Here is a 14,844-nt window from a genome sequence, read left to right as displayed (position 1 = left end):
GGGACAATCCCAGTGTAACGAAAGATCATGATTTCAAAACTATACACCCACACACCGTGAAGGGGATAAGGCAAACTTTAGGATTGTTTAATTATTGGAGGACTTTTGTGGAGAATTACCCAGAAATGGCAGAACCATCACGAGCCCTGACAGAAGCACAGACATTAGCCAGGGGTCAGGGAGTCAGCATATACACAGACAGACAGCATTCCTTTGGTATAGTTCATGACCAAGTGTTGGCCTGGGCTCGGTGAGGGTACATCACCCTGTCTGGGGGCATATAGAGCATGAAGGACAGATCAGAGAGTTTGTGGAAGCAGCTAACTTTCCCAGAGAAGCAGCAATAATGAAGAGTAGAGCTCACAGGGAAGTAGAAACCCCACACCAACAGGGCAGTGAGTATGTGGGGAAGGCAGGTGAATAGACAATAGGTGCAGGAGTAGGCTGTTCTGCCCTTCGAGATAGCACCACCGTTCATTATGATGATGGATGATCATCCTCAATCAGTATCCTGCTCCTGCCTTATCCCCATAACCCTTTATCCCACTATCCTTAACAGCTCTATCCAACTCTTTCTTGAAAGTATCCAGAGATTTGGCCTCCACAGCCCTCTGGGGCAGAGCATTCCATACATCCACTACTCTCTGGGTGAAGTAGTTTCTCCTCAACTCTGTTCTAAGTGGCCTACCCCTTATTTTTAAACTGTGTCCTCTAGTTCGGGACTCACCCATCAGCGGAAACATGCTTCCTGTTTCTAGAATGTCCAATCCTTTAATAATCTTACACGTGAAATACTGACTGAAACAGTGAAGACATTTGAGGAGATGGCAATGAGTGTAGCTACAGAAGTGAGAGAGGAAGGTTTAAAGATATTCCCAGAAACAGTCCCACAACAGGAGAAACAGGAATGGGAAAAGGGTGGGACAATAATAGGACAAGACAAAGTCTGGATGATCCAGCAGTGTCACCACACTGTATAAGACAAACAGTATTAAAATCATATCATGGACTGGTCCATATTGGGCAGGATAAAATGCAATATCAGATGATCCACTACAATTCTTGCCTGGAACAGGGAGAAATACAGCAAGGTTTTGTCGAAGGTGTGTAATGTGTTCACAGTGTGAGCCAGGGAAAGCAATCAGGATAAAATGGAGGCAGCCCAGGGGCCCATGGGAACAATTACAGACGGATTTTACACACACACACCCATCCCAATCCCAGGAAAGGACGTCCTACTGGGTTTTAATAAATAGGTTTACTCAGTGGGTGGAAGCATTCCCCTGCAGATTATGACCAAGGGTCAAATGTTACAGGGAACATAGCTCTTTAGCTATGTGCCCTGTTTGGTACTGAACAGAAATCCCATCCCCCATACCACCCCCAGAGCTCTGGGACAGTAGAAGGAATGACGCAGACACTGAAAGCTAATCTGACTAAGGCTCTCTCAGAGACAGGCAGCGATGGGTTAGAGTACTCCACACCAGCCTAGTGAAACTGAGGACAACCCCAGCAAAGGGGACGGGACTGTCCCCTCTTGAATTAGTGACTGGATGGACTATGCAGATGCCACAGGGTGTGGTAGTGGGAGGGCCGGAGATGTTTGGTAGTGGGAGGGCTGGAGATGTGTGGTAGTGGGAGGGCTGGAGATGTGCAATGACAAGGATAGGGTTAAACCATTTGTGAAAGAACTGGCAAAGCAGCTGCATGGGCTGAGAGAATCAGAGACTGTGAAAGGGAACACGGAAATATCCGAGCTGACATTCCAAACCCTGGAGTTCAGGTCAGGGGGAAAATATTACTGGAACGTATGAAATAAACACATCAAAATGCTGGAGTTATCTGGGGGAGCCAGAGAGAGACCTCTCCCATCATGCATTAGTAAGGAGCTCTGAATAAACGTTGGTCATGCTGCTCATCACAGAACTCAAGGCTCCTCTTTGATATTTCTCCCAGCAACAGTTGTGCAGGGGCATGTTGCTGGCTGGAGGTCTGTGGCTAGTGCTGTTCCACAAGGATCAGACCTGGGCCATCTGTTGTTTGTAATGTATGTAAATGAAAAGTTTGGAAATGTAAAAGATTTAATGAGCAAGTTTGTAGATGGCACAAACTGTTGAAGTTGTGAATCGTGAAGAATGATGTCAAAGGATACAGCAAGAAAGAGATGGGTCAGAAAGTTTTGTGGAGAAATTGCAGATATATTTTAATTCAGACAAGTGTGAGGTGATGCGTTTTGGAAGACACATAGCAAGAGGAATGTATACAATAAACGGAAGGGCCCTGAGCAGCACTGATAAACAGATGGATCTTCAGTTGCAAGCTGAAAGATCCCTGAAAGTGGTGAAGGAGGTGAATGGCAGGGCTTGCCTCCTTCTGTCAGGGAAGTGAATATAAACCTAGAATCAGGCCACCTTTGGGGTATTGTGTGCCGTTTTGATCACCACATTATAGGTAGAATGTGAAGGGTTTTGGGAAGGTGGAAACAGGTTTACCAGGATGTTGCCTGGATTGGGATAGGTTGGAAAATCTTGGATTGTTGTCTTTGGAAAATCAATGGCTGTGGGGTGACCCAACTGGCACAGACAGAGTTTGTAGACCATGGTTTACTACAGAAATTGAATCTCTTGTTAAGAAGAAGAAAGAGGCTTATGTGTTGATGAGGCAAAATGGTACAGATGAAGCAATAGAGAGTTACAGATCAGCTAGGAAGGATTTAAAGAGAGAGTTTAAAAAAAAACAAAGGGAGGACAAGAGCAGTCTTTAGCAAACAGAATAAAGGATAACCCTGAAATTTTCCATAGGTATGTGAAGAATAAAAGGATGATTAGGGTAGGAATAGGGCTAATCAAAGACAGAAGTGGGAAGTTGAGTGTGGACCGTGCAGAGATCGGAGAAGTGCTAAATGAACATTTCTCAATGGTGTTTACACAGGAAAAGGGGAATACTGTAGAGGACAAAACTTGGTACGAGATATTAGACTAGAAAGGATTGAGGTTAGTTACACACAGGTGTTATCAATACTAGAAGGAGTGAAAGTAGACAAGTCCCATGGGGTTTATCCGAGGATTTTCTGGGAAGCTATGGAAGAGCTAGCAGAGCCTTTGGCTTTGATATTTGAGTCATCATTGTCAATGGGTTTAGTACCCGAGGACTGGAGGATTGCAAATGTTGTGCCCTTTTTCAAGAAGGGCAGCAGACATGACCCAGGTAATTATAGACCAGTGAGCCTTCCTTCCATTGTAGGAAAGATTTTGGAAAGGATTATAAGAGATAACAGTTATAATCATCTAACAAGCAACAATTTGATTTCAGATAGTCAATATGGTTTCGTCAAGAGCAGGTCGTGTCTCACAAACCTCATTGAGTTTTTTGAGAAGGTGACGAAGCATTTAGATGAGACTAGGGCAGTTGACGTGGTATACATGGACTTCAGTAAAGCCTTTGATAAGGTTCCACATGGTAGGTTGATGGAGAAAATGCAGAGGCATGGAGTTGAGGGTGATTTAGCAGTTTGGATTAGAACCTGGCTTTCTGAAAGAAGGCAGCGAGTGGTGGTTGATGGAAAATATTCAGTCTGGAGCCCAGTTACTTGTGGTGTTCCACAAGGATCTGTTTTGGGACCACTGCTGTTTGTCATTTTTATAAATGACTTAGACGCAGGCATAGGTGGATGGATTAGTAAAGTTGCAGACGACACTAAAGTCTGTGGAGTAATGGACAGTGTGGAAGAATGTTACAAGTTGCAGGGGGATTTAGATAAACTGCAGAATTGGGCTGAGAGGTGGAAGTGGAGTTCAATGCAGCTAAATGTGAGGTGATGCATTTTGGGAAGAATAACAGGAAGACAGAGTACTGGGTCAATGAAAAGATTCTTGGTAGTGTGAATGTGAAGAGCAATCTTAGAGTCCACGTACATAGATCCCTGAAAGTTGCCAACCAGGTGGATAGTGTTGTTAAGGCGGCATACGGCATGTTAGGTTTCATTGGTAGAGGGATTGAGTTCTGGAACCGCAATATCATGCTGCAACCATACAAAATGCTGGTGCAGCCACAGTTTAATATTGTGTTCAGTTCTGGTCGCCCCATTACAAAAAACATGTGGAAGCAATGGAAAAGGTGCAGAGGAGATTTATCAGGATGGTGCCTGGTCTGGAGGGAAGGTCTTATGCGGAAAGGCTGAGAGACTTGGATCTGTTCTCATTGGAAAGAAGGCAGCTAAGGGGGGATTTGATAGAGACATACAAGATGATCAGAGGATTAGATAGGGTAGACAGTGAAAGTCTTTTTCTTAGGATGATGACGATAGCTTGTACGAGAGGGAACAACTACAAATGGAGGGGTGATAGATTTAAGACAGATGTCAGAGGCAAATTCTTTACACACAGTTACTGTTAAGTGTGTGGAATGCTCTATCAGCTAAGGTAGTCAACTCAGCCACATTAGGGTGATTTAAACAATCCTTAGATAAGCTCATGGATGACTTTGGGATAGTGTAGGGGGACGAGTTGAGAAAATTCCACAGGTCGGTGCAACATTGAGGGCCGAAGGGCCTGTTCTGCTCTGTGTTGTTCTATGTTCTATGTTCTATAATCTGAATCTTTTTCCAAGGCAGAATTGACAAATTCTAGAGGCCATAGATTTCAGCGGATAGGGGGAAATTTAAAGAAAATAAAAACCCGAGAGAACAACAGATGCTGTAAATCAGAAACAAAAACAGAAGCTCAACAAGTCTGGAAGCATCTGTAAAGAGAAATAAGAGTTCACGTTTCTGATGAAGAACTAGAAACATTAACGGATTTTTATTTTCTCAGATGCTGCAAGACGGGCTGAACATTTCCAACAACATGCAAAAGTTGAAAGGGAGTAATGTCAGGCAAGTTTCTAATGCAAAAGGTGGTAGAATGTACTCTCCTGGGAGATGGTAAAAGCAGAAACAATCACAATGCTTAAGAGAAATTTGGGCAGACACATAAGCAGGCATGGGTTGGTAGGTATATGGACCATGTTACAGGCAGATGGAATTAGTTTGGAATGGCATCATGGTCTGCACAGACATAGTGGGCCGATTATCCCAGTGCTGTCCTGTTCTGTTTTCCGGGGGGTACAATATGTGGAGCGAGAGATAATATTTTGAGTGGAATATGCCTCTTCTTTAGAGCACACAGTAAGTTGATGCATTTTGAGAGAAACAATGCAGAAAAGGAATATATATTTGAATGGCACAGACACAGAGAGCAGGACAGCAGGAATGGGGGACAATGTGTACCAATCATTAAAGGAGAGGAAACAAAGTGTTTTGAGTAAAACAAATGGGATGCTGAGCTTTATTAATGGGGGAATGATAACACACTCACGGAAAAGATACTGACCCTTGACAAGACTCTAGTTAGGTCACAGTCAATCATTGCATTCAATTCTGGTCAACAGATTCCTGGTCAGAATGGGGAAGTTCAAATACCATAGAGGGGCCACTTCCTTTTGCTTCTCTTTCAGGACACCGTGGGGTCTCAAGGATTAAACATTCCCTTGCTAAAGGCCTTATTGCATCAACTGAAGGCCTGTACTCTTACAATACAGACAGAACACCTCAGATGTGGGGGGGGGGGAAGCCTGACAGTATCTCAAAATAGAACCTCTTGCAGCCACACATGGGGATTTTCCCATAACCCTAGACAGAGGAATTTGCCCTTTCCAGACAAGACTGAGAGCCCTGGGCACAACCATGTTAAACTGCCTCCCGCTCCCATTGTCTTACCTCCCCTCCATATTAGCATAGGTAAGTGAATCCCCCATTTACTGAAGGAAGAACCCTTCTGCCTTAATCTCTTCCCATCAACACATAATCATGAACAATACAATAATCAGTTTCTGTAATCCATTCACACGTTATCACAGGACATCGCCATTCATCAAGCTTTGTAAGGTCATAATTACCTACTTTAAACTATGTAATGGCAATCGCCCAAGTGACTGATATGCCTTTGTCTAATTCCTATTAAATATACTGTCTCTGTGGGTAAGGCAGAGATTCGTGAAGAAGAGTCTCTCCAATTAGACACTCGGTTACTTTAGAGACGCTTTGAAACTCTCGCCGGCTGTCCAATAATAAAGCTACTGCTGTTGCGCAGAAAACTTGCATCGTCTGGATTTGTGGAACAAAATAGTCATCAACAATGAAGGCTATGAGTGATCTTCAGGGTGTGGAGTACAGACTTACTGGAGTGGTTCACTGATGAAGATAGTGCAGTCACTGGATTGATTTGAAGAAATTGCGATTTTCTTTGAAGTGAAGAAGTTGGATATATTTTTGATAGAGCTGTAGAAGATTATAACAGACCTAGATATAGCAGACAAAAATATCTGTATACGATAGGTGATGGCACAAGAATTAAGATCAGATGTAAGGTTTTGATACAGCCGGAGATGAGCAAGTGTTTCTACTGACTTTATTGGCTGGAAATATGCAGAACATGCTGCCTATTATGGTGGTGCAAGCAGAGAAGATGAATGATTGATAAAAAGAAATAGATCAGTTCTGAGGGAAATAAACTTGCAGAGTTTGGGGTACATATGGGGAATGAGAATATTGCATTCTGCTACAGAGACCCAGCTTGGATTTGATGGGCCTCTCTCTGTGCTATAATGCAATTTATTTGGACTTACTTAAATTGCTCTGGTCACCGATTAAGTTGTCATTTAGGTAAATCTGCTCAGTGTTCCTACTCAGAGCAATACAGACTGTCCCTCCACAGCAGGAGATAATGTTTACTGCTTTATACTGGGTTCTTGAGGGGTGGTGGAGGGGTGGTGGTGGGGTGTGTGGGGGGTTTAACGGTGTATGTAACAGTCTGCTAGCATTTATCTGAAATGGCAAAACACCAGTGCAGCCACACTAGGGACCGACTCTGGAAATGTGGGGAATGCCAGAAGGGAATTCTTTACCCATCCCACCTGGAAACGGGCCAAACCAGTCAGACCTGGGAGCTGTTCACCTGCTCTGTGCTTGTGGGGGGTGAAGGGAGTCACTCAGGCATCCATCCTGCTGGGACACCAGTCAATTTACTGATAGCCACAGTTTGAGGATGTTTTTTTCTCTTTCTCACGCCAAGTAACGAACAATGGTTTTGGCAGCTCATAAAGTTTTCCACACAGAGAACTTAGCTTTGGAAATGTTCACAACATTGGTGAACATGTACAGATTCACACTAGGTACAGACTTTTATTTTCCTTTATTCATTCACAGGATGAGGGTGTCGCTGGCCCGGCAGCATTTCCTGCCCATCCCTAATTGCCCAGAGGGCAGGTAAGAGTCAACCACATTGCTGTGGGTCTGAGGTCACAATGTAGGCCAGACCAGGTAAGGATGGCAGCTTCCTTCCTGAAAGGGCATTAGTGAGCCAGATGGGTTTTTCCTGACAATCACTTAATGGTCATCATTAGACTCTAAATTCACAAGTCTTTTTTATTGAATTCAAATTCCCCCATCTGCTGTAGCAGGCTTTGAACCCAGGTCTCCAGAATACTACCTGGGGTTTTAGATTAACTGTCTCGTGACAATACCACTAGGCCAACACTTCCCCACATCGCTGTCCATCTGCACAGAGTGAACAGTGATTTTCTGGTTCATCAGGACTGGTTAATCACATGTAAGTTTGCTCAATGATTGCAGGAGTTGGATGTTGATTGGCAATTGACATCCATCTCCGAACCATGTATTCTGGGGTTTGTTTCTGGTGATGATTGGTCTTGTTATCTTTTGAGGATAAGAACAGTTTAAATTAGCTTTCTGTTAAATGCATGGCAATCCATTCTTTCACAACGCTCAGGCAGATTAGTTTCTTTTGAAGGGCTCTCAATCTCCCCAACCTCGTCCATCCTTACCCCCAAGAGTACAATAATCTCATAGAGTCTCTTTATGACAATGAATGAGACAATCTGATCAGCTGCTTCTTTCCCTACTCCTATGTCAGGTTTGATCTCAACCTCCCCTTTACTGCAGTTGTGATCCTGCATCATTGTACAGTGTTGCTCGTATTTCATGTCTTGGCCTATCAGTGTTCATGATACCGCATGTAGTATATGGGGCCGACAGTATAAGAGTTTAGCTCTTTCCTTCCAACAACAGCAGTAGAATTGTACTCCAACAAAACTTACAGAATCATGGCCAAGCATATTCCCCAATTTACCTCTTACCATCGAATCAGAGGATCAATCCTCGTTCAACTGAGAAAATTCAGGCGGGCATGCCAGTAACAGCAGCATGAATACCTAAAAATGAGGTGTTAACCTGATGAGGTTACCAAAGAGGACTACTTGTGTGCCAAACAGCATAAGCGACAAGTGATAGATAGAGCGAAGCAATCCGGTAAACAACGGAACAGATCTAAGATCTGCAGTCCAGCCACACCCCGTTGTGAATGAAATCAGAGCACAGCTGGAGTTCTGAGGACAGTTCTCTTCAAGATATTAACCAACAAGAACATCAGGCTGGATTAATTATCATAAAACTCAAGTCCTTTTGATTTTGATATATTTACAATCAATGTTCAATTCACCAATGTAACTGAAGATAAAGACAATCTTCAAGTGATTGTAACAGTGGAGACATCTGAATACTTGCTCAGCAAATTTAATGCTGTTGTGTTTAGATAGTAATAATTTTAAAGAAATTTTAAAAAGTAAGGTGACAAGTATAATGGAAGAAATTGATTGGTGGGTAGCTGATAATGTTGTTTTAATCTGAAGTTAATTTAGGATTAGTTAGCAAATAAACACATGGTAAGGAATCTAAGCCCCATGGAGTGCACATCCAGTCCCATGTGGGAAAACCAGGACACTTCCTGCGTGAGCGACAACCAAAAGAACACGGAGGTGACAGGGGAAATGTCAGGGACACACGTTTGACTGCGGTTAAAGTACAGCACACACTTCTGATCCCCTTGTTCCAGGGTTGATGTGATCACACCAGAGAGGGGACAGAGGAGACTGATCAGAATGTTTCTACAATTGGAAAATTTCTGCTGAGGAAAGGTTGGATAGGCTGGGGATGATTTCCGAGGAGGATAAGCTGAGATTTAATTGAAGTGATAAAATGCTGAGGCATTCAGATTGAGTGAATAGGAAGGAGCTATTCATTAACAGAGAGGTCAGAAACTGGAGGATTTAGATTGAAACTAATTCTCAGAAAGAAGGGGAGGGGAGAATTCATTTCACTCGGAAATGGTGGGGAGCAGGAACTTACTGATGGGGTGGCAGAGGCAGTAACCAGCATCACATTAGAATAAAAGGACATGGAGGTAACTGAGATGCTGGAACATGCAGGGCTGCGGACTAAAGTCTGCAGAATGGGATCATTGTGATTTATTTAACATTTCTCCAGAATATTAAAGTCAAGTCTAATTTGAGAATTTATGAACATCATCCGATCTGAATTCCAAATGTTAGAATAAATTTATCAGAAAGTTACAGCACAGATCGAGGCCACTTGGCCTATCCTGCATGTCTTGGCTGTAATAGAATGACCCAGGCTTTACAGCGTTCTGTACTCACCAATGAGAGCAACAATTTCAGACTGTGTACTCTGCCCTCTATGTTGTTATAATCTGTTTTTTCAATGTATTTCTTTGACAGCTGCTCACCTTGTTTCCTGGTTTCTTTCCCAGCCCTAACTCCATTCCTCGTGGCCTTGAGGGCAACCATTTCTGCTGTTTAATCTCTCCTGCCTTCCCCTGAGTGACAGACTGACTTTTTGTCCTTGTCTCAGCCCCACCTTGCTCACAACCTGTTACATTTCTGATGGTTCCCTGACCTCTGTGACTTCACTGTGCCCCTGGGTCAGTGGCATGAGTTTTGAATTCTCTTCCTCATGAGACAATCAGAAATCTTTATGGCTGCAGTTTTCCCCAGATTTTATTTTGCAAAAAAAGAGGATTTGCGTCATAGTCAAGTATTTGTGAGCGTTCATCCACAATCCTGAGCACTTACACATAATCTATGACCCTCCCACAGATGTGCAGGTTTGATGGATTGGCCGTGCTAACATGGCCTGTAGTGTGTAGGTTAGGTGGGTTGGGTTAGCCATCCTAAATGTGGGGTTATGTAGGTAGGGTAAGACAGCAGGTCATTGCAGACTCGATGGACCGAATAGTCTCTTTGTGCGCCTAAGGGATTCTGTAATTCTAACTAGTTGTGATTGTTGTCACATTTTCCTAAGGCCATGTTCATTCAGCTCAGGTACACATGCTGCCTTTTGTGTTTCTGTGGGTGCTCACTCAATCCTTTATTTCTGTTTTACATCAATTTCACACTGTATGAGAGGGTGGGAATGAACGTGTAAATATAAATACTCCAACCGGAACCCCTCACAAGTTAGGAACTGTTTCTGCTTCTAGCATCACTCACAAGGAACAGAAAAATAAAGGTTCAGTCACAAATCTGACAGAAACAGAGGTTATAGTCACCAGGAAAGGCGTAACAGCTTAAAACTCTTTTCTTAAGAAAAGAGGAGGCTCAGAGACAACCTGGTACAAGTAGGAAGCGTTGTGTCTGTATTTTCAGAGGTTTGAGTTTGAAATAATTGGGTTCGAAGCATGTTTCATTGCCCCAGGTCAACAAAGGTGCTATGTAAATGTGCATCTTTCTTTCTGCCTATCTGTCTGAGTCAACAATCAGATGGATATGTCATTGTCTGAGTGTGTTCCCGAATCCCTGATTGAATCTGCCTCCCCCCCACAATATCAGGTGCCAGCTGCCTCTAGTCCACCCACATGGGCATGTTGAAGAGCATGGCAGGAGAATGGATTGAAACAGAGAGTTCAATGCTAGAATGAAATAGGAAGGAGGAAATAAACGGGATTTTTGGATCCCAGGGGATACAGACTCCAGGATTAGTCCTTGTAGGCATTCCCGCAGTTAAATGAGACAGCATTCCATGATGAGAGTTAAATCCAGGTGGCAGTAGAGGGAGCCACTGAACATTAGCAGGTTTAGTTCAAACACAAGAGGTTTGTTCAGTCAGTAACAGTGTGTTCGACATGGAGGTGAAGTGAGCAGTGAGGGGAAATGTTACCACAAACTGCAGATGGACAACGCCTTTCAGCCCTTCAACCCTGCTCTGCCTTCAATAGATCATGGCCGATTTGTAGCCTAAGTTGCAATGTTCAAAACTCATCAATAAACTCCTCTGCAACAGACAAGATCAATATTCAAAAACAAATCTACAAACGCTGGGAAATCAGGAACTAAAACAGAAATTGCTGGAAAAATTCAGCAGACCTGGCAGCATCTGTGGAGAGTGAACCTTGGGGACCAGTGACTGGTCAGGTGACCAGCTGCAGCTGACCATTCTGCTGTTTCTGTAACACTCTCTGGAACAGGTTCTGGTGCGGGGGGAATGAGATTGTCAATAACAACTGAGAGAAACAGGAGGACGGGCTCAATCAGAATAAAACACATTTTGGTCTTGCACTTTTTATCAAAGGCAAACATTATTCATTATCATTTCAGAAATAAGCTAGTAGGCCAGAAATCAACTCTTCATGTCATTGTGCCTGGGAGACTGTGTTAATTCTGACCTGGTCCAGCCGACATGTCAATCCAGACCCTGAATAATGGGGTTGACTCTGAACCATTCCTGGGCAGTCAGAATGGATGACAAATGCTGCCCCAGCAAGTGATGCCGTGATCCCATGAACAAACAAAACAATCCAATCGCTGTGGTTAGTTGTGAACTCGCTGGTGTTATTGGAAGGTTTATGGGGTAAAGGGAGAAGAATGGCATTCAGTGAGGTGATCCTTTGGAGAGCTGATCAGCCAATCAGCCTCCTTTTGTACAGTAACAATTCTGTGAATAATTAATTCTGAGCCCTCTAAGGAAACATCAGAGCAGGGTTTGTAAAGAGGTCAGATTGAATGAGTGTCTCGGTGAACACAAGTGAGGCACAGGTACAGAGAGGCTTTGGGATGGATTAAATTAAATTTTATACATTTGCCCAGTCATCAACATTACAGCAGTTAAAAATGGGAGTGATGGAGAGAGTGGAATTAGAGCAGCAAATAAATCTTCAACAGTTATGCAGCTAAAGGGGATGCTGGGTAAAGATACCGTAGTTAGTGCTTATTTTATTCCAGGCACACCGGCCGAGGAGCACATCCTTCTTGTATCTATCCTCCCGAGCTCTTGAAGATTTTGTTCATTTGAAGTGTTTTGTGTTTAGATACTCCAGAGAAGACAGCTTCAAGCTCCTCAATCTCTCCTGCCAGGGCAATGCTGCTGTTAGAATTCAATTCACTGGGGCATGTAACTGGCTGCTTCATGGACTGGAACTGGCAATTGAGACTGAAAGGTTACTGAGTGGTGAGCACTGCTGCCACACAGCGTCAGGGACCCAGGTTTTATTTCAGCCATATGCGACTGTGTGGAGTTTACACGTTCTCACAGTGTCTGTGTGGGTTTCCTAGGGTGCTCGAGCTTCCTCCCACAGTCCAAAGATGTATAGGTTAGGTGTATTGCCTATGCTAAATTGCCCACAGTGTCCATGTATGTGCCGGTTAGGCCATTAGCCATGGGAAATGCAGGGTTACAGGGACAGGGTGGGTCTGAATAGGATGCTCATCATAGGTTGGTGTGGACTCGATGGATGAATACCCTATTTCTGCACAACAGGGACTCTATTCTATTCTCATGAAGAAGAATGTACTTGTCTCAATGTGTTGCAAATCTGTGGCATTCCCTCTTCAAAATGCGGTGGATGCCAGGACAATGAGCAGATTTAATGAAGAGATACAGATGTTGAATTTGCAATGAGATGAAGGGTGAGAGAGAGCAGGCGGGAAAACCCAGCTGAGACCGAGGTGAGCTCAATCATCACCGTATTAAATGGTGGGGCTGGTTCGAAGGGCTGCATTGCCTCTCCTGTGCCCAGTGCTCATCTTCTTACGGTAATAACTGGAAAGCTGCATCCAAAACTCACCACCTTCACCAAAGGAGATTTTCGGAAAAAGCAGGATAGTCAGGTGGGTGAGCATTCCAAACTTAGATAGTGAGGAAGCATGTGGGAGATAATGATTTTGCAATTTTAAACTGAGGGGAGACAGTGATTTATGGTTTTAGACTGTGAGGACATTCACACCGTCCAGAATACTCTGTTGTGAACATCTATCCTATACTTTAATACGACAATGTAACACAAAACACCCAGGAAACTTCGCCTCACCTCGTAATCTGGTAAAAGACTTCTGATAAATCTGGTTGAACTTAGAACACAGCTGGAAAGGTGGAAGATTAAATCTAATCCCAAGATCGAGTGCTTAAACAAAGGAGACTACAATAGGATGAGGCAGGAGTTGGCTAATGTAGACTGGAAGCAAAGACTTTACCATGAGAAAGTTGACGGACAACGGGGGAATTTTTCGAAATGCTCAGCAAAAGTATATATCAGGGAAAAGGAAGGACTGTAGGAAAAAGGAGTAATCTGCCATGAGTGGCTCAGGAAATAAGGGAGTCTATCAAATTGTAATAGAAGGCATACAAATTGGCAAAGACTATGGAGAAACTAGGAGATTAGAGAAACTTTAAAGATCAACAGAAAGCTAGATGGGATTGGGGGAGAAAAGTGATGAGTAACTGTCCCCAGGGCCGGAATAGTAGTTTACACTGCTAGAGAGGAACCTATTGTGTGGGGAACATATGGTCTCTGTAATTGTTGAAGCACTTAACTGTTACCATAGAGATAATCCTGATCAAGTTACAAATCACAGCACACTCCAAAAGCTTGTACTTCCAAATAAACTGTTGGACTATAACCTGGTGTTGTGTGATTTAAAAGTTTGTCTACCCCACCCCAACACCGGCTCCTCCATATCAGAATCCTGATAGACAGCCCCACTGAAACTGTCAGATACTTGAGGGAGCCGCAGGGGTGTATGTTTTATCCACAAAGTGCGAAACTGAACTAGACTTTCTAACTGACCGTTGCCATGGAGATAATACTGAGAGAGACTCTCTATTCAAAGTCCCAAACCACAAAGGTATAAGAATGGGAGCTTTACATTGGACAGGTGGGGCTTTACCTGATGCTGCTTGGAGGTGTTCTGCATGTACACTATCCAGGTAACTGCCATATCTCATCAATAAAGACTCAAAGAAGACCTCTCAGAGTTCTGTACCAAGTTATTCTTATCCAGCAGGGTTTAGGAATGAGTACACCGCAGTCAGTCTTCACAGTGGAGGATACGAAGAACATGCCAGTAATTGATAAGGAAACTGAGTAAGGTGAGGACCATGAAACAACGATTATCACCAAAGCATTAGAGCTGGGCAAGCTAATGGAGCTAAAGCTAGATAAGTCTCTTTGCCCTGATGGAATACATCCCAGGGTGCTACCAGAGATAGCCGGAGAAATAGTAAATATACTTGGAGTCAGGGTCCTACAGCAGAGACAGGCCCTTTGGCCCAAACTGGTCCATGCTGACCAGAATGTCCATCCACACTAACCCCATTTCCCTGCACTTGGCCCATCTGCTTCTGACCCTTTCCTATCCATGTATTTATCCAAATGTCTTTTACCTGTTGTGAGAGTGTACCCACCTCAACCACTTCCACTGGCAGCTCATTCCATATACATACCACCCTCTGTGTAAAACAGTTGCCCCTCAGCTTCCCTTTTATTCTTTCCCCTCTAACCTTCAACTGATGCCCTCCAGTCCTGGATTCCCTGGGAAAAAGACTGAATGCATTCACCTTATCCATGCCCCTCATGGTCTTATACACTTCTAGAACAGGACCCACTCAGTTTCCTCTGCTCTAAACAAAACAATCCTCGCTTGTCCAACCTCTCCCTATAA

The sequence above is a fragment of the Hemiscyllium ocellatum genome, unplaced genomic scaffold (assembly GCF_020745735.1).
Source record: "Hemiscyllium ocellatum isolate sHemOce1 unplaced genomic scaffold, sHemOce1.pat.X.cur. scaffold_154_pat_ctg1, whole genome shotgun sequence".
In the NCBI taxonomy this organism is placed as follows: Eukaryota; Metazoa; Chordata; class Chondrichthyes; order Orectolobiformes; family Hemiscylliidae; genus Hemiscyllium; species Hemiscyllium ocellatum.
The sequence above is the reverse complement of the archived record's forward strand: the minus strand, read 5'-3'. Positions refer to the sequence as shown.